General features: G+C 48.0%; 1 pseudogene; it reads left to right on the top strand.

Moving 5' to 3' along the window:
- The first annotated feature begins 480 nt into the window (after positions 1-480).
- On the top strand, positions 481-21,265 carry LOC142302167 (E3 ubiquitin/ISG15 ligase TRIM25-like; annotated as a pseudogene).
- Positions 21,266-24,477: the final 3,212 nt, after the last annotated feature.

A 24,477-nucleotide genomic window follows, 5' to 3' on the forward strand; every position in this document is an offset into this window, starting at 1 on the left:
GCGACCTGAGCCTCAGGGGCACCACACAAACGTTGGAACTATTGGAAGATATAGAGGAAAGAGTATGGGATACAGTATTGTCACTGTTGGAGGTTGGGTCTTTATAGCACATTGTATGAAGACATTGTCATTTTTAGGTGTGCCCTGACTCCTAGTGGGAGGTCCATCTCTTTGACATACATGTAAACTAGTAGGACATATGGACCAGGGGTTGCCTTTATGAAACCCAGAAATTACTTCTAACTAAATTCTACCAATTAATAGGGAAAAGATTTAGTGTAATTCATATCTCAGCACAATGACCTTTATGATATTGACTGAATAAACATGAAGGTATTTGCTGAGGTATTTGGTGTAAATAAACCTACCGATAAAACCAGATGGGCAAGTTCAGCCGCTCCCTTTCTGGTAAAAGTTGATCACACCCGCTAAGTGTCAAATGAAAAATTCTACTTTCATTTCTTCCTTTTATTGTCAGCGATGGCGTCTGCTGGTCTAAGAAAAGATCTGGAATGTTCCATCTGTCTGTCCCTGTATACAGATCCTGTAACCCTGAGATTTGGACACAACTTCTGCCGGGAATGGTACCGATCAGTTTCTGAACACACAGGACGAATCTGGAGTTTACACCTGTCCTGAATGTAGAGAACAGTTTCTGGAGCGGCCACCACTGAAGAGGAACATAACTCTATGTAAAGTAGTGGAGAATTTCCGGGCTCCTCATCCACATCAGGAGGAGATCACCGGGATCCGCTGCACTTACTGTATTGACTTTCCTGTACCTGCTGTTAGATCCTGTCTACACTGTGAGGCTTCTCTGTGTGATGATCACCTGAGAGTTCACAGTAAGGAAGCAGAACACGTCCTAACTGATCCCAGCACTTCCCTAGGGAACAAGAAATGTCCTGTCCATAAGAAGATCCTTGAATATTACTGCACTGAGGACGCTGCTTGTATCTGTGTGTCCTGCAGTTTGGTTGGAGAACATCAGGGACATAAGTTGGATCCTGTAAACAAAGCCTCTGAGAAGAAGAAGAAGAAACTGAGAAATGTTCTGCAGAATCTGATCATAAAAAGAGAAGAAATTGAGGACAGAGTCCAGAGTCTGGAGAAGCGCTGGAGAAAAGCTGAAGAAAAAGCATCTGGAGAAGCCGAGAGAGTCACTGCTCTGTTTATAGACATCAGGACACAGGTGGAGGACCTGGAGAAAAGGGTCCTGAGTGAGATTGTGGCGCCCCTGACCTGGTCAGGCACCACTGAGTACTGCACCCATGCTGGGGACAGTACAATACAGGTAATGCAGAAGGCTGACCGGGGTGTGGAACACAGGCGCATAGTGACCAGGTCTCACACATGTACCTATGAGAGGACCCCTGGGGATCCCAGGAGGGGGCAAGCCTTCACCTTCACTGGAATAGTGGAGGGGGTAGAGCCTCCATCTCCTCTCAAGGGGTGTGGTGGAGAGTCTGGTTGCTAGGTGGCGTAGGCAAGAACAGGAGAGGAGGGGCAGTGAGCCAGTTCAGTGTAGAGTCCAGGGAGCTCGAGTGAGGAGCAGATCCCTGGAGCTGTGCAACCTGACAGCGTCCGCGCAGTGGCTACAGACGGGGGAGAACGGTCAACTAGGAGTGCTACCTGAAAGCCAGCTTCAGCTAGGGAGTGCAACGGAGTGGGAAGTAAGGAGACTGCTAGAGAGCACCAGGCCCAACCGGGCGGCAGATCCCGAAGCGAAGATAGATCCAGCTTTCTTCTGCTAAACCTGCCGGTGTGGGGCTCTCAAAGCCCACACCACAACACCACAAAAGCCGCAGCCACGTAACCGCAGTAAGGGCCCATAGGTCACAGGAGGCAAGCAGCTGGAGTGGCCTGGTCCGGGGAACAAGCATACGGCGAACGAAGGGGAGAGAGAGGCTGCAGCATCTTCCCTGGGTGACCCCCATAGGGACTAAACGTCGGGGTCACCCCAAACCACCAAGGGCTAAGGAAGGCGAGTCAGTAGTCACCCTCATAAAGTCAGCTTGAAGGATACCTGGTTCCCATCTGGTTCATCCCAGCTACGCCCGGGTTACTCACCCTGCCATCAAATGTGAGTAAAAACCCTAAAAGACATCCTGCCTGTGTGGTCATTCTGCGACTTGTGGTACTACAAACCTACACAGGGCCCTGGGGCTTGCCTCACTCTCAGGAGGCTACTACATCCGACTGCACCCACCATCAGCCCCAGGCGTCCCCTAACCTGCAGTGGCGGTCCCCACTGACCGCAATACTGAGAGTGGCGTCACGATCAAAACAGAAGATTTCCTACCAGTGACGGAGATCCAGCAACGTGGAGTCCCTGAAGGTAACGCACCGACACCGACACAACACCTGCGGGGCTTCACATCTGGCGTCACGAACAGGATAAGGACTAGACCTATTCAGACAGGTGACCATGTGCCTGGGCGGTCCGCTTGAAAAATTGGAAGCGCCGCCATATTGCCACCATGAAAAGCGCGCTGAAAAACAACAGCAGCCCGCGCTGGAAGAAGTTACCGCCCACGAAGAGGTGTGGCTACCCAGAGATCCCCTGCAGAGTCCTGACCTCGCTGATGAAGAAAGCGGAAGCGTCCAGAGACGGCGGAGCAGAGAAGAAGCCAGTAGCGTGCTAGAGGAAATGGAGTCCAGACGCGGATACCCCGAACCAGGCACTGCTGCCTGGTGGTGCCGGGAGCTTGCTATTTTCTGCGACCAGCTGGAGGCCAGGATTGTGCGACGGCTCAGAGAAGAACGCACGGAGCTTCTGGAGATGGCGGCGGCGGTTCGGACCTACGAGGAGGGAGCCGCGCGACGCATGCCAGACCGAGCGGCGACGACTCAGACCCCGATGGTGCCACCGATGGGTGAGTCCAGAGATGCCCCGGCCAGCGCAAGTGCCCCGACCCCTGCTGCCACGCCCGCGGTCCCAGAAGAGGCGCCCGGCGCGGCGCCACCGGACCAGGCCGCAGCCACGCTAGATGCGGCCCGCCAAATCCAGGCCGCCGCAGCCATGCCCCGCCTGGCCCGCAAAGGTCCGACTACCACTGCGATACTGATCCGTGCCGCAGGTGTGACGCTGACCCAGGCTGCCACCCTGCTGAGCCCAGTCCGCCAAGACCCCACCGCAGCAGCGACGCTCGTCCGCGCCGCAAGTGAGATGCTGAACCAGGCCGCAGCCACGCCAGGTGCGGCCCATCAAGCCCCGATCACTGCAGCGACGCCCAGCTCAGCCTGCACCGAGCCCTCTGCAACAGCGACGCTGATCCAGGCCGCCGCCATGCCAGGCGCGGCCCGCCAAGACCAGGCCGCCGCAGCGATGCCCTGCCCGGCCCGCCAAGACCAGGCCGCCGCCATGCCAGGCGCGGCCCGCCAAGAACAGACCACCTCATCATTTTCCCCGGCCTGTAAGGCCAGAGCAGATACCGCTCCCCGGTCTGAGGAAGTCCCTACTAGGAAATCCCTGATAGGTGAAGACTCCGCATACTGGCAGCTGAAGGCTGACCTGGAGGCCAAGTTCCCACAGGAGATGGTGGACAGATACATGCTCCCTCCGCATACCCCCAAGGAGATTCAGGCAACCCCTGCAGCTGCGCCGAAGAGTCCACCGCCTGGGCCAGCTGAAGAACACTCATCCCCAGCGCTGCCACAACCAGAGTGCAGCGAAGAACTAAGGGGGAGGGGAGGCCAGGAAGCTGAGGGGCTGACTCCGACTCCAGTGCCACCAGCAGTGGACCCATACCCAGAGCCAGAGATGCTGCCCTATTCTCGCTGGGATGAGGAAGACCTGACCCCGTCTGCTGACGAAGATCAGCCCAAAGACCTCACCTGGGAGCCTGCAGGCATGAACCCAGCCCGCAAGACACGGCGCAGCAGAGCAAAGTATCCTCCAACACCACAGTCTCCAGAGCAGAGAGAAGTCACAGCCAGAGACCTGCAAGAAAAACGAGCCCTGAGAAGATCCAAAGCCCAGGTCAGAGGACCCCTTTGCAGAGGAGTTGTGGAGGACTTCAATTTGAAAAGCGGATACGGCTTTATTGTAGCAAGAGGAATAAAAGAGGGCATATTTGTGAATCGGAGAGATGTTCAAGCCCACCTGCCCAGAGGACATTCAGGCAGAAATTTGAAAATTGGAGACGCAGTACAGTTCACCTTGCATCAAGGAGAAAGGGGCTACTATGCCTTAGATGTAGCACCATGTCCCAAAGAAGAAAGAAAAGACAGAGATAAAGAAACAGATGCAGAAAAGGAAACAGATGAAGATCTAGAAAGAAAAGACAAAGAGCCTACAGATGAAACTACCTCAGAGGATGACAAGGAGCAAGAAAACAGCAGGTGCCGTAGCCTAATAGGCCAAAGCCCTGGTACCGAGGAGTAAAGTAAAGAAAGAAGTACCGAAAGTTTGACCAGTTTGACAAGTTGAAAAGTTTGCAACGTTATTGTTTAAGCATGTGCCCACAAAAACTATTGTGAGAAATAAACTTTAAGGCTATGAACTTGCTATAGCCACAAACTCTCGCAGTGTAAATAGTTACACCAGTGGCACCGCCACCAGAGCCAGCCTGTTTAGGGGCTTGGCTCGTCTGCAACCAGGAGGAGTCCGTCCGTATATAGGGCCTTGGCTCACTTGCGACCAGAGAGCACGCCTGTTTATGGGGCCTTGGCTCACCACCACAAAGAGGGTACCTGGTCAGCACCAACTGTGGAGGCCGCCTCTACATCCTGCCAGAAGGGGCTGAAGGCGCGGATCCACCAGGCCAGGTAGACCCTGAAACCACCAGCCCATGAAAGCCGCCTCTACATCCTGCCAGAAGTGGCTGAAGTCGCGGCCAACGGGAGAGGAAGATTGGAGGAAAGGTCTGGGGAAACGGATGGCCCAGACCTGGTTACCAACAGGACCGGTGACCTGCCTCCTGAGAGGGTTTTGGGTGGGTTAACGGACTTGTGGGTGGAGGGTGGTGATGTCTGATACCTGGTGGTTTTAAAAATGTTTTACATGTTTTAATGTTTTATGCATTTTAAAATGTTGTCTTGCAGCCCGAGGACGTGCTGGTGATAACTAAGGGGGAATGTGGCGCCCCTGACCTGGTCAGGCACCACTGAGTACTGCACCCATGCTGGGGACAGTACAATACAGGTAATCCAGAAGGCTGACCGGGGTGTGGAACACAGGCGCATAGTGACCAGGTCTCACACATGTACCTATGAGAGGACCCCTGGGGATCCCAGGAGGGGGCAAGCCTTCACCTTCACTGGAATAGTGGAGGGGGTAGAGCCTCCATCTCCTCTCAAGGGGTGTGGTGGAGAGTCTGGTTGCTAGGTGGCGTAGGCAAGAACAGGAGAGGAGGGGCAGTGAGCCAGTTCAGTGTAGAGTCCAGGGAGCTCGAGTGAGGAGCAGATCCCTGGAGCTGTGCAACCTGACAGCGTCCGCGCAGTGGCTACAGACGGGGGAGAACGGTCAACTAGGAGTGCTACCTGAAAGCCAGCTTCAGCTAGGGAGTGCAACGGAGTGGGAAGTAAGGAGACTGCTAGAGAGCACCAGGCCCAACCGGGCGGCAGATCCCGAAGCGAAGATAGATCCAGCTTTCTTCTGCTAAACCTGCCGGTGTGGGGCTCTCAAAGCCCACACCACAACACCACAAAAGCCGCAGCCACGTAACCGCAGTAAGGGCCCATAGGTCACAGGAGGCAAGCAGCTGGAGTGGCCTGGTCCGGGGAACAAGCATACGGCGAACGAAGGGGAGAGAGAGGCTGCAGCATCTTCCCTGGGTGACCCCCATAGGGACTAAACGTCGGGGTCACCCCAAACCACCAAGGGCTAAGGAAGGCGAGTCAGTAGTCACCCTCATAAAGTCAGCTTGAAGGATACCTGGTTCCCATCTGGTTCATCCCAGCTACGCCCGGGTTACTCACCCTGCCATCAAATGTGAGTAAAAACCCTAAAAGACATCCTGCCTGTGTGGTCATTCTGCGACTTGTGGTACTACAAACCTACACAGGGCCCTGGGGCTTGCCTCACTCTCAGGAGGCTACTACATCCGACTGCACCCACCATCAGCCCCAGGCGTCCCCTAACCTGCAGTGGCGGTCCCCACTGACCGCAATACTGAGAGTGGCGTCACGATCAAAACAGAAGATTTCCTACCAGTGACGGAGATCCAGCAACGTGGAGTCCCTGAAGGTAACGCACCGACACCGACACAACACCTGCGGGGCTTCACAAGATCTCCAGGCGGGAAGAGCAGGTGTCACTGTCACTGTCTGATGTGATCCAGAAGCTGGAAATAGAGAAGGACGAGCTGTCCAGGAAGATGAGGCACATTGAGAAGCTGTGTAACATGACTGATCCACTGGATGTGTGAAGCCCCACCGGTGTAGATGCAGTGTCGGTGCATTACCTTCAGGGACTCCACTCGGCTGGATCCTGTCACAGGTAGGAGATCTTCTTCTTATCGTGACGCCACTCTCAGATTTGCGGTCAGTGGGGACCGCCACTGCAGGTTAAGGGCTGCCTGGGGCTGATGGTGGGTGCAGTCGGATGTAGTAGCCTCCTGAGAGTGAGGCAAGCCCCAGGGCCCTGTGTAGATGTATAGAACTACAAGGCGCAGAATGACTCCACACAAGCAGGATGTCTTTCAGGGTTTTTACTCACAGTTGATGGCAGGGTGAGTGACCCGGGCGTAGCTGGGATGAACCAAGTGGGAACCAGGTGTCCTTCAGGCTGACTTGTGAGGGTGACTACTAACTCGCCTTCCTTAGCCCTTGGTGGTTTGGGGTAACCCCGACTTTTAGTCCCTATGGGGGTCACCCAGGGAAGATGCTGCAGCCTCTCTCCCCTTCGTTTGCCGTGTGCTTGTCGCCTGGGCCAGGCCACTCCAGCTGCTTGCCTCCTGTGACCTATGGGCCCTAACTGTGGCTACGTGGCTGCGGCTTTTGTGGTGTTGTGGTGTGGGCTTTGAGAGCCCCACACCGGCAGGTTTAGCAAAAGAAAGTTGGATCTATCTCCGCTTCGGGATCTGCCGCCCGTTTGGGCCTGGTACTCTCTAGCAGTCTCCTTACTTCCCACTCCGTGCCCTCTCTTTAGCTGAAGATGGATTTCGGGTAGCACTCCTAGTTGACCGTTCTCCCCCGTCAGTAGCCACTGCGCGGGCGCTGTTAGACAGCAACAGCCCCACAGGTCTGCTCCTCACTGAGCCCTATGGAGTTCTGCTCTAACTGACTCACTGCCCCTCCTCTCCTGTTCTTGCCTACGCCACCTAGCAACCAGACTCTCTTACCACACCCCTTGAGAGGAGATGGAGGCCATGCTCATGCTTCACCCCCTCCTGGGATCCCCAGGGGTCCTCTCATAGGTACATGTGTGAGACCTGATCACTATGCGCCTGTGTACCACACCCCGGTCAGCCTTCTGGATTACCTGTATTGTACTGTCCCCAGCATGGGTGCAGTACTCAGTGGTGCCTGACCAGGTCAGGGGCGCCACATTCCCCCTTAGTTATCACCAGCACGTCCTCGGGCTGCAAGACAACATTTTAAAATGCATAAAACGTTAAAACATGGTAAAACATTTTAAGACCACCAGTTATCATACATCACCACCCTCCACCCACAAGTCCGTTAACCCACCCAAAACCCTTTCAGGAGGTAGGTCACCGGTCCTTTTGGTAACCAGATCTGGGCCATCTACTTCCCCCAGACCTTTCCTCCAATCTGCCTCTCCCGTTGGCCGCGCCTTCAGCCACTTCTGGCAGGATGTAGAGGCGGCTTTCATGGGCTGGTGGTTTTCAGGGTATACCTGGCCTGGTGGATCCGCGCCTTCAGCCTCTTCTGGCAGGATGTAGAGGCGGCCTCCACAGTTGGTGCTGACCAGGTACCCTCTTTGTGGTGGAGAGCCAGGCCCCATAAACAGGCATGCTCTCTGGTCGCAGGCGAGCCAAGGCCCTATATACGGACGGACTCCTCCTGGTTGCAGACGAGCCAAGCCCCTAAACAGGCTGGCTCTGGTGGTGGTGCCACTAGTGTAACTATTTACACTGCGAGAGTTTGTGGCTATAGCAAGTTCATAGCCTTAAAGTTTATTTCTCACAATAGTTTTTGTGGGCACATGCTTAAACGTAAACGTTGCAAAACAAACTTTTCAAAACTTTAACTTTCTAACTGCTGAACTTCTTACTTTCTTTTACTCCTCCACACCAGGGCTTGGGCCTGCTGGGCTGCGGCACCTGCTGCTTTCTTGCTCTTTGTCGTCGTCTGAGGTAGTCTCATCTGTAGGTTCCTTATCTTTTCTTTCTTGATCTTCATCTGTTTCCTTTGCTGCATCTGTTTCTTTATCTCTGTCTTTTCTTTCTTCTTTGGGACATGGTGCTACATCTAGGGCATACCAGCCTCTTTCTCCCTGATGCATAGTGAACTGTACTGAGTCTCCCATTTTTAAGTTTCTGCCAGGGTGTCCTCTGGGCAAGTGGGCTCTCACATCCCTCCTATTAACGAAAATGCCCTCTTTCATACCCGGTGCCACAATAAAGCCGTATCCGCTTTTCAAGTTAAAGTCTTCCACAACTCCTCTACAAAGGGGTCCTCTGACCTGTGCTTTGGCTCTTCTCAGGAACCTTTTTTCTTGTAGGTCTCTGGCGGTGACTTCTCTCTGCTCTGGGGATGGCGGTGCAGGGGACAGCGTTGTTCTGTTGCGACGCCTTGTCTTGCGGCCTGAACTCTGCGTGGTACAGCTTGCAAGCTCCCAGGTGAGACTTTTAGGCAGATTTTCGTCAGCGGACGGTGTCAGGTCTTCCTCATCCCAACGGGAATAGGGCAACATCTCCGGCTCTGAGTATGGATCCACTGCTGGTGGCTCCGGAGTCAGCTCCTCAGCTTCCTGGCCTCCTCTCCCCCTTAGTTCTTCGCTGCACTCTGGTTGTGGCAGCGCTGGGGATGAGTGTTCCTCAGCTGGCCCAGGCGGTGGACTCTTCGGCGTGGTTGCTGCAGGGGTTGCCTTAGGGGTGTGCGGAGGGAGCATGTATCTGTCCACCATCTCCTGTGGGAACTTGGCCTCCAGGTCAGCCTTCAGCTGCCAGTATGCGGAGTCTTCACCTATCAGGGATTTCCTAGTAGGGACTTCCTCAGACCGGGGAGCGGTATCTGCTCTGGCCTTGCAGGCCGGGGAAAATGATGAGGTAGTCTTTTCTTGGCGGGCCGCGCCTGTCATGGCGGCGGCCTGGTCTTGGCGGGCCGGGCAGGGCATCGCTGCGGCGGCCTGGTCTTGGCGGGCCGCGCCTGGCATGGCGGCGGCCTGGATCAGCGTCGCTGTTGCAGAGGGCTCTGTGCAGGCTGAGCTGGGCGTCGCTGCTGTGATCGGGGCTTGACGGGCCGCACCTGGCGGGGCTGCGGCCTGGTTCAGCATCTCACTTGCGGCGCGGACGAGCGTCGCTGCTGCGGTGGGGTCTTGGCGGACTGGGCTCAGCAGGGTGGCAGCCTGGGTCAGCGTCACACCTGCGGCACGGATCAGTATCGCAGTGGTAGTCGGACCTTTGCGGGCCAGGCGGGGCATGGCTGCGGCGGCCTGGATTTGGCGGGCCGCATCTAGCGTGGCTGCGGCCTCGTCCGGTGGCGCCGCGCCGGGCGCCTCTTCTGGGACCGCGGGCGTGGCAGCAGGGGTCGGGGCACTTGCGCTGGCCGGGGCATCTCTGGACTCACCCATCGGTGGCACCATCGGGGTCTGAGTCGTCGCCGCTCGGTCTGGCATGCGTCGCGCGGCTCCCTCCTCGTAGGTCCGAACCGCCGCCGCCATCTCCAGAAGCTCCGTGCGTTCTTCTCTGAGCCGTCGCACAATCCTGGCCTCCAGCTGGTCGCAGAAAATAGCAAGCTCCCGACACCACCAAGCAGCAGTGCCTGGTTCTGGGTATCCGCGTCTGGACTCCATTTTCTCTAGCAAGCTGCTGGCTTCTCTTCTGCTCCGCCGTCTCTGGACGCTTCCGCTCTCTTCACAAGCGAGGTCAGAACTCTGCAGGGGATCTCTGGGTAGCCACACCTCTTCGTGGGCGGTAACTTCTTCCAGCGCGGGCTGCTGTTGTTTTTCAGCGCGCTTTTCATGGTGGCAATATGGCGGCGCTTCCAATTTTTCAAGCGGACCGCCCAGGCACATGGTCACCTGTCTGAACAGGTCTAGTCCTTATCCTGTTCGTGACGCCAGATGTGAAGCCCCACCGGTGTAGATGCAGTGTCGGTGCATTACCTTCAGGGACTCCACTCGGCTGGATCCTGTCACAGGTAGGAGATCTTCTTCTTATCGTGACGCCACTCTCAGATTTGCGGTCAGTGGGGACCGCCACTGCAGGTTAAGGGCTGCCTGGGGCTGATGGTGGGTGCAGTCGGATGTAGTAGCCTCCTGAGAGTGAGGCAAGCCCCAGGGCCCTGTGTAGATGTATAGAACTACAAGGCGCAGAATGACTCCACACAAGCAGGATGTCTTTCAGGGTTTTTACTCACAGTTGATGGCAGGGTGAGTGACCCGGGCGTAGCTGGGATGAACCAAGTGGGAACCAGGTGTCCTTCAGGCTGACTTGTGAGGGTGACTACTAACTCGCCTTCCTTAGCCCTTGGTGGTTTGGGGTAACCCCGACTTTTAGTCCCTATGGGGGTCACCCAGGGAAGATGCTGCAGCCTCTCTCCCCTTCGTTTGCCGTGTGCTTGTCGCCTGGGCCAGGCCACTCCAGCTGCTTGCCTCCTGTGACCTATGGGCCCTAACTGTGGCTACGTGGCTGCGGCTTTTGTGGTGTTGTGGCGTGGGCTTTGAGAGCCCCACACCGGCAGGTTTAGCAAAAGAAAGTTGGATCTATCTCCGCTTCGGGATCTGCCGCCCGTTTGGGCCTGGTACTCTCTAGCAGTCTCCTTACTTCCCACTCCGTGCCCTCTCTTTAGCTGAAGATGGATTTCGGGTAGCACTCCTAGTTGACCGTTCTCCCCCGTCAGTAGCCACTGCGCGGGCGCTGTTAGACAGCAACAGCCCCACAGGTCTGCTCCTCACTGAGCCCTATGGAGTTCTGCTCTAACTGACTCACTGCCCCCCCTCTCCTGTTCTTGCCTACGCCACCTAGCAACCAGACTCTCTTACCACACCCCTTGAGAGGAGATGGAGGCCATGCTCATGCTTCACCCCCTCCTGGGATCCCCAGGGGTCCTCTCATAGGTACATGTGTGAGACCTGATCACTATGCGCCTGTGTACCACACCCCGGTCAGCCTTCTGGATTACCTGTATTGTACTGTCCCCAGCATGGGTGCAGTACTCAGTGGTGCCTGACCAGGTCAGGGGCGCCACAGATGTCTTACAGGATCCAGACACCGGAGACTTGTGTGATCCTGAGGAGGACGGAGGTGATGAGGACACAAGAGGACATGATGGAGGTGATGAGGACACAGGAGGATATGATGGAGATGATGAGGACACAAGAGGACATGATGGAGGTGATGAGGACACAGGAGGATATGATGGAGATGATGAGGACACAAGAGGACATGATGGAGGAGATCGGGGTGCGGAGCTGATCTCACACATATCACACACATTATCTGATATTTTAAGAAGTATAAATGGGACCTTCTATGTACAGGATCCTGCAGACATATTACTGGATGTAAACACGGCTAGTAATAGTCTTCTTATATCAGATGACCTCAGAACTGCGACCTGGACCCTGATAACACAAGATTGTCCAGAAACAGCAGAGAGATTCCAGGATTATCAGGTGATGAGCAGGAGGGGATTTACCTCAGGACGACATTACTGGGATGTGGAGATCCATAGATCACGGTGTTGGAAGGTGGGGATGTGTTACCCCAGTATAGCCAGGAACGGGCCTCAGTCATTCATTGGAGATAATAACAAGTCCTGGTGTTTGTGTGGAGGGCCGGGGTATAGCAATCAATGTTCAGTCAGACATTATAGAAGATAGAAAATGAATATGTCTGGCTCACTGTGTGTAAGGTAGGTGCACAGAAAAATAAAGTGGTCAATTCAATCAAAATAGCTCTGGCACACTAAAAATTGATAACACGGAGAAATTCTTCAAAAGTTGGATATTCTTTATTAGTGCGAAAGGACAAATGATAAATCATCCAACGTTTCGACCATTTAGGTCTTTGTCAAGGATAATGTTATCTATGACAACAAAAAAATTTTTTTAGTTACAAAAAAGAACACAACTTGATACATGACATCACATCATAAATGTCAAACAAATATATCACTTCCACATCGTGCAATCGGTCAATCGACCTTACAATGTCGCACATAATATCAAAAAGAACAAATTTCATGTAATATTTTATATAATATAATGTATTCACATAACAATCACCTATCTGAGGAACAGAATCCAGAGGAGATGTATATGAGAACCATCATGAAGAGACAAAAAATAAGTCAAACAGACAGATACCCACCTATATGAGTATCAGAACAATGTGCTTTCAGTTGTATATGGTCATCACCAAAATGAATGAAGTTATGAAAATATAGTCCTATATCATAGAAAAAACATATGAATATCATATCACAAAACACATGAACATGCGTATGAGAGAAAACAACTCTTTCTATATTCTCCGCTTATGCGCTGCTGTAGTATGAACACAACTTAATATCTGTACCTTATGCACTTTGTCAGTAATGGTAAGAAGGTGGCGGAGATCTACTCCAAAACTGGAGGTAGCAAATGACTGATTCTAGATATAAAATTAATACGAGAACAGGTATCAGTATCACATACGGATTATAGCGAGATGGACAATAAACAAGAAAAAGATCCTCACCAAAATTAGTCAGAGAATGTTTTTTCAAAGTTTTAAGAGAAAGTGATGCAATTCCCTTACTGTGGGGTACTGGATCGCCTCAGGATCCCTCAGAACTATAGAAAAGACTATAGAAAAAGGACATAGGAGTAAAGGGCGTTTATATAAACAGGGAGAAAAACTATAATGATATATATGATGTTGGATATATCCTATCAATATCAATATTACCCTGAATTAAGTGAAGAAAATATGATATCCTCACTGAAGGGCTCTCAGTTGCCTCAAACTCAGGAAGGTACTATAAACAAATGATACCAGGATCAGTGATACTTATGTTTAAAAGAATATCAACCATACAGGGTACATCTGTTATAAACAATGTTACATCAATGTTATGCTGGGCTTTCAATCAAAAAAAGGGGGGCAAATACTACCTGAGTTGTTATGCGGCAAACACATGGATGTTTAGAGAAAGAGGGATAATTCCTTCACTGGAGGGTCCCAACACGTTATGGGATCATATGAATATACTATAGATAAATGATACCGGAATAGAGAATAATCATACATAGGGGAATAACACCAGTATAAGGCACATCCAATATATGATTTATCTCATCTGTATTACCTTCATAAAGTCTGAGAACATATCATATAGGCATTGATGCAATGAGCAGGGAAAGTGACTCGTCCCAATGGGGCTCTATATGGGACCCTGCAAAAAGCGAATAATCAGTCACCTTGTACCAAGTGCACAGATTGATTCCACCCACATGGGTAGGCTAACATACCTGGTATGTAGTAGTGATAATGTGAGGTCACATGCTAGGAAAATACTGTGATGGGAGTCTAGTGAAAAACATAAAGGAGGATGATAAGTGGTAATCTGCTAAAAAAATCGGCAGGGACCAAGTGAGTACACATACCTCTCAATGGTGATTCAGGGGCCTGGGGCCTTTACCCTGAATCACCATTGAGAGGTATGTGTACTCACTTGGTCCCTGCCGATTTTTTTAGCAGATTACCACTTATCATCCTCCTTTATGTTTTTCACTAGACTCCCATCACAGTATTTTCCTAGCATGTGACCTCACATTATCACTACTACATACCAGGTATGTTAGCCTACCCATGTGGGTGGAATCAATCTGTGCACTTGGTACAAGGTGACTGATTATTCGCTTTTTGCAGGGTCCCATATAGAGCCCCATTGGGACGAGTCACTTTCCCTGCTCATTGCATCAATGCCTATATGATATGTTCTCAGACTTTATGAAGGTAATACAGATGAGATAAATCATATATTGGATGTGCCTTATACTGGTGTTATTCCCCTATGTATGATTATTTTCTATTCCGGTATCATTTATCTATAGTATATTCATATGATCCCATAACGTGTTGGGACCCTCCAGTGAAGGAATTATCCCTCTTTCTCTAAACATCCATGTGTTTGCCGCATAACAACTCAGGTAGTATTTGCCCCCCTTTTTTTGATTGAAAGCCCAGCATAACATTGATGTAACATTGTTTATAACAGATGTACCCTGTATGGTTGATATTCTTTTAAACATAAGTATCACTGATCCTGGTATCATTTGTTTATAGTACCTTCCTGAGTTTGAGGCAACTGAGAGCCCTTCAGTGAGGATATCATATTTTCTTCACTTAATTCAGGGTAATATTGATATTGATAGGATATATCCAACATCATATATATCATTATAGTTTTTCTCCCTGTTTATATAAACGCCCTTTACTCCTATGTCCTTTTTCTATAGTCTTTTCTATAGTTCTGAGGGATCCTGAGGCGATCCAGTACCCCACAGTAAGGGAATTGCATCACTTTCTCTTAAAACTTTGAAAAAACATTCTCTGACTAATTTTGGGGAGGATCTTTTTCTTGTTTATTGTCCATCTCGCTATAATCCGTATGTGATACTGATACCTGTTCTCGTATTAATTTTATATCTAGAATCAGTCATTTGCTACCTCCAGTTTTGGAGTAGATCTCCGCCACCTTCTTACCATTACTGACAAAGTGCATAAGGTACAGATATTAAGTTGTGTTCATACTACAGCAGCGCATAAGCGGAGAATATAGAAAGAGTTGTTTTCTCTCATACGCATGTTCATGTGTTTTGTGATATGATATTCATATGTTTTTTCTATGATATAGGACTATATTTTCATAACTTCATTCATTTTGGTGATGACCATATACAACTGAAAGCACATTGTTCTGATACTCATATAGGTGGGTATCTGTCTGTTTGACTTATTTTTTGTCTCTTCATGATGGTTCTCATATACATCTCCTCTGGATTCTGTTCCTCAGATAGGTGATTGTTATGTGAATACATTATATTATATAAAATATTACATGAAATTTGTTCTTTTTGATATTATGTGCGACATTGTAAGGTCGATTGACCGATTGCACGATGTGGAAGTGATATATTTTGTTTGACATTTATGATGTGATGTCATGTATCAAGTTGTGTTCTTTTTTGTAACTAAAAAAATTTTTTTGTTGTCATAGATAACATTATCCTTGACAAAGACCTAAATGGTCGAAACGTTGGATGATTTATCATTTGTCCTTTCGCACTAATAAAGAATATCCAACTTTTGAAGAATTTCTCCGTGTTATCAATTTTTAGTGTGCCAGAGCTATTTTGATTGAATTGACCACTTTATTTTTCTGTGCACCTACCTTACACACAGTGAGCCAGACATATTCATTTTCTATTTGACGTTTTTTATCTGAGCTCCAGTGTTTTCACCTATCAGTCCAGATGTCCTTCACCACTTTTTCCTATAATACGGATGAAGTCAACAGCATCTTGTCTAAAGTGACTATACCTAATACATTTCTATCTGTACCTAGTGAAGAGGTACGCTCCAGAGACTACGAAAAAGAACTACGTAGGCATACGGCATTAGAATTACATTGTGCCACATTGGCCGAGTACCACCGAGTACAGCGTATTCCCAGAGGACTGCGTGTGTCATTGAAACCTACTCTTTTTGCCGACAAACCAGATTATTGCACAAAGTTTGAAAGTATTATTAATAAGTGCTCGATGGACATAATAATTCTCACAATTGAATTCCTACAAAAAGAAATTGAGGATTTGGGACAGAATATCAGCTCTATTGAACAGCAGCTCCAAAACACCATCCCCAGTACCGAGTGGGATAGAATTCACTCTAAAACCAAGGAGAATATAGCCGAATTCAGGAGGACCCTACAAGAACGGAAACGCTCTAAGTTTATAAGAGACCAGGAGGACTATTCCAAAAATCGTGTCTATCGTTGGCAATTCACGGAGGATAACCCTAGGCGGCCAGCCTTTTATAATCGTTACTCCTCGTCTTCAGGATCTGATACAGAACAATATACTTCCCGACAGTCTCGTTTTTTGGTCCAGCGCACAAACCAAAGAGGAAAACGAGGCGCAGCAAGAGGGGCAACAGGAACCGTACCAACATACCATGTGCAGACACGTTCTCAGGTACTAACTTAGTGTATAATATCTCATCCTATAATTTGTCTGTGACCGAAACACGTGTACTACAAAAGGGGTTATCCTTTTGCCCGACTCCACCACTTAATTCATTTGTGTTGGATCAGGAGATGAGAAGGTTTTTTAGGACCCTTAGATTAAAAGCCCACTTTAGTACCGACAGGGACACACCTACTGACACGATTTCCACGGGATTTGACGACATGTTTCGATTAAAACAGTTAGAATTGAGGATTCCGAGCTCTTTTAATCCTCCCAAAACATATCACCCTATTGAAACTTTTGTCTCCTTAGTCTCTCGAGATATTAATCAAACACTCAAATCTGTCGATGAGGGTCAATATAGAATAAGGCATAATCTTACCATAGAAGAAAGTCGGGCGATCCAGGATTTAAAGAACAATCCTAGGATTGTTATTAAACCAGCGGATAAGGGTGGGGCCATTGTAGTGTTGGATAAAACATACTATATTGGTGAGATATTAGGCCAACTGAGTGACGTTAACACTTATCTTCCCATTCCACGAGATCCTACATCTCGGATACAGGGATTGATTAAGCATACTGTCGACCTTTATCTCACTAACAACACCATTGATCAGAAATTGGCTGAATATCTCATTAAGGTACACCCTGTAACACCAGTGTTTTATACACTACCGAAGGTTCACAAGAACTTGAATCAGCCACCTGGACGCCCCATTGTAGCTTCCACGGAATCTATCCTATCTCCACTGGCTATTACAGTTGAGCGAATTCTCACTCCGCTAATAACCAAGATTAGATCTTATCTCAAGGATACCTCCGATTTCTTGTCGCAGTTACAACTTGTAGACACATTACCTTCGGGGTGCATTCTTGTATCGTTTGATGTCAACAGTCTGTATACCAGCATCCAACACCATGAAGGTATACAGGCTGTTGACTGGTTCCTGACTGAGCACAGTTCCCATTCCTCACTACAGAATGGGTTCTGTCTGGATCTTCTCCGACTTGTTTTGGAAAATAATTTCTTCTTATTCCAAGACCAATTTTATTTGCAGAAACGGGGGACCGCGATGGGTTCGAATTTAGCACCCCCGTATGCTAATATATACATGGCACATTTCGAGGAGACCCACATTTACAACCATCCCCTTTGGTTGGAGCACTCTGTCACTTGGAAAAGATACATTGATGACATTTTTATGATCTGGCGGGGCGATTCTGTGTCATTATCTCAATTCTTCATTGACTTAAACTCCTTTAGACAGGATCTTTCTTTCACCATTCATTCCGATCCACATAAAATTAATTTTTTGGACACTATGGTCATATTATCAGCTGGTACCTTGAGCACTGATTTGTATGTCAAACCTACGGACCGTAATAGCCTCTTACATTACACAAGCTGCCATCCCCGTCACACAAAACAAGGACTTCCCATCTCCCAGCATAAACGTGTTGAACGCATTGTATCTGATCCCATACAACGCGTAATCAGAGGCTCGGAAATGAGTAATAAATTTCTCCAAAGGGGATATCCAATTGAGATTGCCAATAATAGATCCTCCCAAAGATCTAAAGTTGATAGCAATACTCCACGGATTCCTTGTGTTAACACCTATCACCCCTTCTCTCCCCTGATTAGGAGTATCATTTGCAGACATTGGCCACTCCTGAGCAGGGCCTATCCGGAAGTGAGTGAATTTAATTCACTCCCTCTGTTTTGTAATAAGAGACCCCGTAACCTTCGTGATCATCTAGTCAGAGCGGATATTGGTTCCAATAAAATTATCCAGAGGCAGACTTTCTTGGGTACTCCAAGAAAGGGGAATTTCCCATGTCATCACTGTGTGCAGTGTAATAATCTTACCAAGGGGGACACCTTCACCCACCCTTTGTCAGGCCGCGTTTTTCCTATTCATGGGTTTTTTACTTGTGATTCTTCATTTGTTGTTTACCTGATCAAATGCCCCTGCGGTCTCGGATATGTTGGGGAGACTACCCAGCATATCCGGGACCGCATCAGTAAACACAAGTCGACAATAAGATGCAAGCAAGTTTTATTACCCATTCCATACCACTTTATTACATACGCTCATACAATTGCCCAGTTAAAGTATCAAATATTGGAACATGTCCCTCTTCCCCGACGGGGTGGTAATCGAATACGTACTCTTAAAGAAAGGGAATCCTATTGGATTTTCACCCTGAACACACTGGAACCCAGAGGCCTCAATAGGGAGCATGACATGTGTTTATAATATCTCCCATGGAAGGGTAGCTTGCTTATATGGTCTATTTTAGCTTTATGGTTTTATGGATGCATTAAAAAGGTCTAATATCTATGATGTTTTGGGGTCCATCTGCATGTCTCATAAAGGTATTTTATGTTTTTCATAATGATATTGCATCTCTTCCATATATGTGATTGTACAACTCCAGTATAAGGACTAGTGGGGTTTCCCTTGCTTTCATTTTGTTCTAATCATTTCTCTTTTTGCTTTTAGGCACTTTCTTCCACTTGACCCTTTCATCACCTTGCACTGACGTGACCACTCATCAGCAACTCGCCACGCTCTTGAAACAAGTTTTTCACCTGGCATGCTTACTACTTCACTGTACTGACCTTGGATCTTACTGTTAACCATCACTATCTTTACACACTGGCTTGTGTTCTGTGCCCGGCTCATGCGTCATGCAAATAGCTGTGCACGGCGCGTGTGCTACGTGCAATTCACAGCCCAGTTGTTAGTATGGTCTCACTCATCGGGTTCACACACGCCCCCAGATCCCTGACATCCAATCACAGCACCTTGCGTCATTGTGCGGGTGTCGCGCTCCCCGCGCCTGCGCAGTCCATGCGGTGGTACTGCGCATGCGCGGCGTGCGCTCCACCAGCCCCACACTGCGTTCCACCGTCCAGGAAGGCAGACGGTGCACGCCCAACGGTATGGGATATAAATAACACCACCGTTTCAACAGGACGCACTTTCCCCTGGGGCCTTTACCCTGAATCACCATTGAGAGGTATGTGTACTCACTTGGTCCCTGCCGATTTTTTTAGCAGATTACCACTTATCATCCTCCTTTATGTTTTTCACTAGATTGCCATCACAGTATTTTCCTAGCATGTGACCTCACATTATCACTACTACATACCAGGTATGTTAGCCTACCCATGTGGGTGGAATCAATCTGTGCACTTGGTACAAGGTGACTGATTATTCGCTTTTTGCAGGGTCCCATATAGAGCCCCATTGGGACGAGTCACTTTCCCTGCTCATTGCATCAATGCCTATATGATATGTTCTCAGACTTTATGAAGGTAATACAGATGAGATAAATCATATATTGGATGTGCCTTATACTGGTGTTATTCCCCTATGTATGATTATTTTCTATTCCGGTATCATTTATCTATAGTACATTCATATGATCCCATAACGTGTTGGGACCCTCCAGTGAAGGAATTATCCCTCTTTCTCTAAACATCCATGTGTTTGCCGCATAACAACTCAGGTAGTATTTGCCCCCCTTTTTTTGATTGAAAGCCCAGCATAACATTGATGTAACATTGTTTATAACAGATGTACCCTGTATGGTTGATATTCTTTTAAACATAAGTATCACTGATCCTGGTATCATTTGTTTATAGTACCTTCCTGAGTTTGAGGCAACTGAGAGCCCTTCAGTGAGGATATCATATTTTCTTCACTTAATTCAGGGTAATATTGATATTGATATGATACATCCAACATCATATATATCATTATAGTTTTTCTCCCTGTTTATATAAACGCCCTTTACTCCTATGTCCTTTTTCTATAGTCTTTTCTATAGTTCTGAGGGATCCTGAGGCGATCCAGTACCCCACAGTAAGGGAATTGCATCACTTTCTCTTAAAACTTTGAAAAAACATTCTCTGACTAATTTTGGTGAGGATCTTTTTCTTGTTTATTGTCCATCTCGCTATAATCCGTATGTGATACTGATACCTGTTCTCGTATTAATTTTATATCTAGAATCAGTCATTTGCTACCTCCAGTTTTGGAGTAGATCTCCGCCACCTTCTTACCATTACTGACAAAGTGCATAAGGTACAGATATTAAGTTGTGTTCATACTACAGCAGCGCATAAGCGGAGAATATAGAAAGAGTTGTTTTCTCTCATACGCATGTTCATGTGTTTTGTGATATGATATTCATATGTTTTTTCTATGATATAGGACTATATTTTCATAACTTCATTCATTTTGGTGATGACCATATACAACTGAAAGCACATTGTTCTGATACTCATATAGGTGGGTATCTGTCTGTTTGACTTATTTTTTGTCTCTTCATGATGGTTCTCATATACATCTCCTCTGGATTCTGTTCCTCAGATAGGTGATTGTTATGTGAATACATTATATTATATAAAATATTACATGAAATTTGTTCTTTTTGATATTATGTGCGACATTGTAAGGTCGATTGACCGATTGCACGATGTGGAAGTGATATATTTGTTTGACATTTATGATGTGATGTCATGTATCAAGTTGTGTTCTTTTTTGTAACTAAAAAAATTTTTTTGTTGTCATAGATAACATTATCCTTGACAAAGACCTAAATGGTCGAAACGTTGGATGATTTATCATTTGTCCTTTCGCACTAATAAAGAATATCCAACTTTTGAAGAATTTCTCCGTGTTATCAATTTTTAGTGTGCCAGAGCTATTTTGATTGAATAGACATTATAGAAGGACCTTCCCGTTACCTCAGCAGATCTCCAGTGATGGAGTCCGGATCTGTCTGGATTATGAGGCCGGGCAGCTGTGCTTTTATGAGCTGTGTGACCCCATCAGACACTTACACACCTTCACTGCCGCCTTCTCCGAGCCCCTTCATGCTGCGTTTTATATATTTGGAGGATGTGTACAGATATCAGGGGGCACCACAGCTGTGTAGAACCATCAACATAGAAAAAATCTACCCAGTCATTCAGAATTTACACAATCTGATTGGAGCATCCCTCAGCAAATAGGCTTTAGTAGTGGTAGGGGTGGAAGCTCAGGCTTTCTAGTTTTATCCAGGTTGCTATGTAAGAATTATTGAGGCCTCTGAGAAATGTGAACATATGTTTGTGGTTGACAGCTTCATCAGGAGCTACTGATATGGAGACCCCATGCGTATAGCAGTCATGACAATTTTATTAGGAGGCCCCATGTGTAAAGCAGTCAGGACAGCATCATCAGGAGCTCCTGATGTAGATGTGGAGACCCTATGCATATACGGTAGCAGTCATGACAGCTTCATCAGGAGCTCCTGTTGTGGAAGTGGAGATCCCATGCATATAGCAGCCATGACAACGTCATCAGGAGGTACTGATGTGGATATGGAGACCCTATGCGAAAAGCAGTCAAAACAGCTTCATCAGGAGCTCCTTATGTGGATGTGGAGACCCCATGCATATAGCAGTCATAACAGCTTCATGAGGAGGTCCTGATGTGGATGTGAAGATGCCATGCAAAAAGCAGTCAAAAAAGCTTCATCAGGAGCTCCTGATGTGGATGTGGAGATCCCATGTGTATAGCAGTCATGACAGCGTTATCAGGGGCTCCTGATGTGGATGTTGAGTTTTATGCATATAGCAGTCATGACAGCTTCATCAGGAGCTCCTGATGTGGAAGTGGAGATCCTATGCGTATAGCAGCCATGACAACTTCATCTGGAGGTCCTGATATAAAAGTAGAGAGAGACTACATGTGTATAGCAGTAATGACAGCTTCATCAGGAGCTCCTGATGTGGATGTGGAGACCCCATGTGTATAGCAGTAATGACAGCTTCATCAGGAGCTCTTGATGTGGAGACCCCATGTGTATAGCAGTAATGACAGCGTCATCAGGACCTCCTGATGTGGATTCCCTATGCATATAGCAGTCATGACAGCTTCATCAGGTAGTCTTGATTGGGAAGTAGAAACCCAATGCATATAGCGGCCATGACAACTTCATCTGGATCCTGATGTAGTAGTAGAGAGAGACCACATGCGTATAGCAGTAATGACAGCTTCATCAGGAGGTCCTGATGTGGAAGTGGAGACCACATGCAATATGTGTAATGACAGCTTCATCAGGAGCTCCCGATGTTGATGGGGAGACCCCATGCAATAGCAGTCATGACCGCTTCATCAGGAGCTTCCAATGTGGAAGTGGAGACCCGTTGCGTATAGCAGTCATGACAACTTCATCAGGAGCTCTTGATGCTGCCAAATTCAGAGAGTCATAATTTTATTTTTTTCTGTCAATAGAGCTGTCTGAGGGCTGTTATTTTACTTGTATTTTTATTGGTGTGATTTTGAGGTACTTTCATCTTTTTCATAACTTTATCAAATCCATTTCTTAATGCAAAGTTCAACAATTTCTAATGTTGTTTTTTCACAGTTTCTCATTTAAATAATGTGATAAAATAATTGTACAAGCCTTTGCAGATGCATCAGTACTAATCATATAGAGTTTTTTATGCTTTATTGTTTTTGTAGAATAAAAATTCTTTTTTTACTCGTGTTCCAAAACCCAATGTCTCCGCCCTCACCCTTCGGACTGTCTTAACTGTGCTTTACTCCCACTATACTGCTTGTGTTATGTGTTCCAGTCTATGATATGAATGCCCCCTCCACACTTGTCATGCTATGTTCACCTCTGCACACACCTGCTGGAACGGCGTCTTCAGACACTGTTCACACCACAGATCCTGACCAGCAACCTGAGGCTTCTGAATTGTTCAGCCAGAACCGGGTGTCGGCTGATTCAGTTTCACTGGTCTTCAGCTCTGCAGGAGTTAATTCCTGCAGACTGGTGAGCAGGAGCTAGGAGCTCAGGTTGCTAATTGCCACATGCAGCTGTCTCCTTCCTATTTACAGGACGGCTTCCTTACTGTATGTGCCGATGATGCTTCAGCATAAGCTTCAGTGATCCCGGTCTTGGTGGTTATCCTGTTCATGGTGATCCGTGTTGCACTTCTGAGTGGTGTAAGCGTTCTCCTATTGTGTGTTACTTCCTTCCCTTTTTCGTTACTCTCCTGTACACATATTGTCTCTCCTGTGTGTTTTGAGTGCTGTGTGTACGAGTGTCCATTGTCCCGTGTCTTTTTGTGGCGTTTTCTCATTGTGTTTTTTGCCCCGCCCTATGGGTGTAGGAGAAAGGTAGTAAAATCAGAGCTCGGACAGGAGTTAGGGTCACACTGGGGGTCCGGACCTGGCTACCATCAATCCCACCTCTGAGATAAAGGACAGCGCAGGGTCTCAAATCTGAGGGCCAGCCCAGGGGCCCCTGTCCTTTCATACAATCTGATCTGTATATCCCCCTCTCTGGTGCTATCAGTAAAGCCTCCATATACAATATATAGCTGTTGGCTGAATGATTTTTTTAGATGACATCTCTCCTGAGACACCTGAACACTTGGATGCTCGAATGATCCAGAAGAAAGTGCCCCAATGTTCTCTCCCAATAAACAATAGGATCGACCATTGGAAAATAAAAATGAGTGCAATAAATACTGGTTATTTTAACAAACTATACCGTGAATGGGTTCTTTGCAGTATGAAATAAACAGTAGTAGTGACTTCCCTTACAATGTGTCAGCAGGACTCAAAACATACAGGGGCAGAGCCGGACCGGGACCTGACTGTGGGACGCTAAATAGACAATATGCACAGCCCGACAAACAAGATGCCCCACTAAATACGTCTTCATCTTCTTTTCATTATTCTATAAAATGTTCCATGGGATGTTTTATACGTTCTGATAAAACTGATTTTTGAGTATTGTCACGTGCACACTTCTCACCATGTGACGTGGGGTTGTGACGCCCTGGACTAGCCAGGTAGTCACAGGTAGGCCCTTGCACAACACCCATCCCCTAACAAGGTAACACCAGCCAACCTACAAAACCCTAGTCACCTCCCTCAGGGTTTGATGTTCACACCAGGGGGGCGGAGCCAGGTGGTTGGCCACGCCCACCGAGGAGTTCACAGGCCCTGAGGCAGGAAAAACACAGTTAGTCTAGATTAGTCTTGACAGTGAAGTGGAGTGGAGGAGTAAAGTTGAAGTGCAGACCTGTGTCCAGGTCTGCCACAGTCTAACACCGGGTGCTGGGTTGGAGCCCAGTCACCTTTGGC

The sequence above is a fragment of the Anomaloglossus baeobatrachus genome, chromosome 4 (genome assembly GCF_048569485.1).
Source record: "Anomaloglossus baeobatrachus isolate aAnoBae1 chromosome 4, aAnoBae1.hap1, whole genome shotgun sequence".
Classification (NCBI taxonomy): Eukaryota; Metazoa; Chordata; class Amphibia; order Anura; family Aromobatidae; genus Anomaloglossus; species Anomaloglossus baeobatrachus.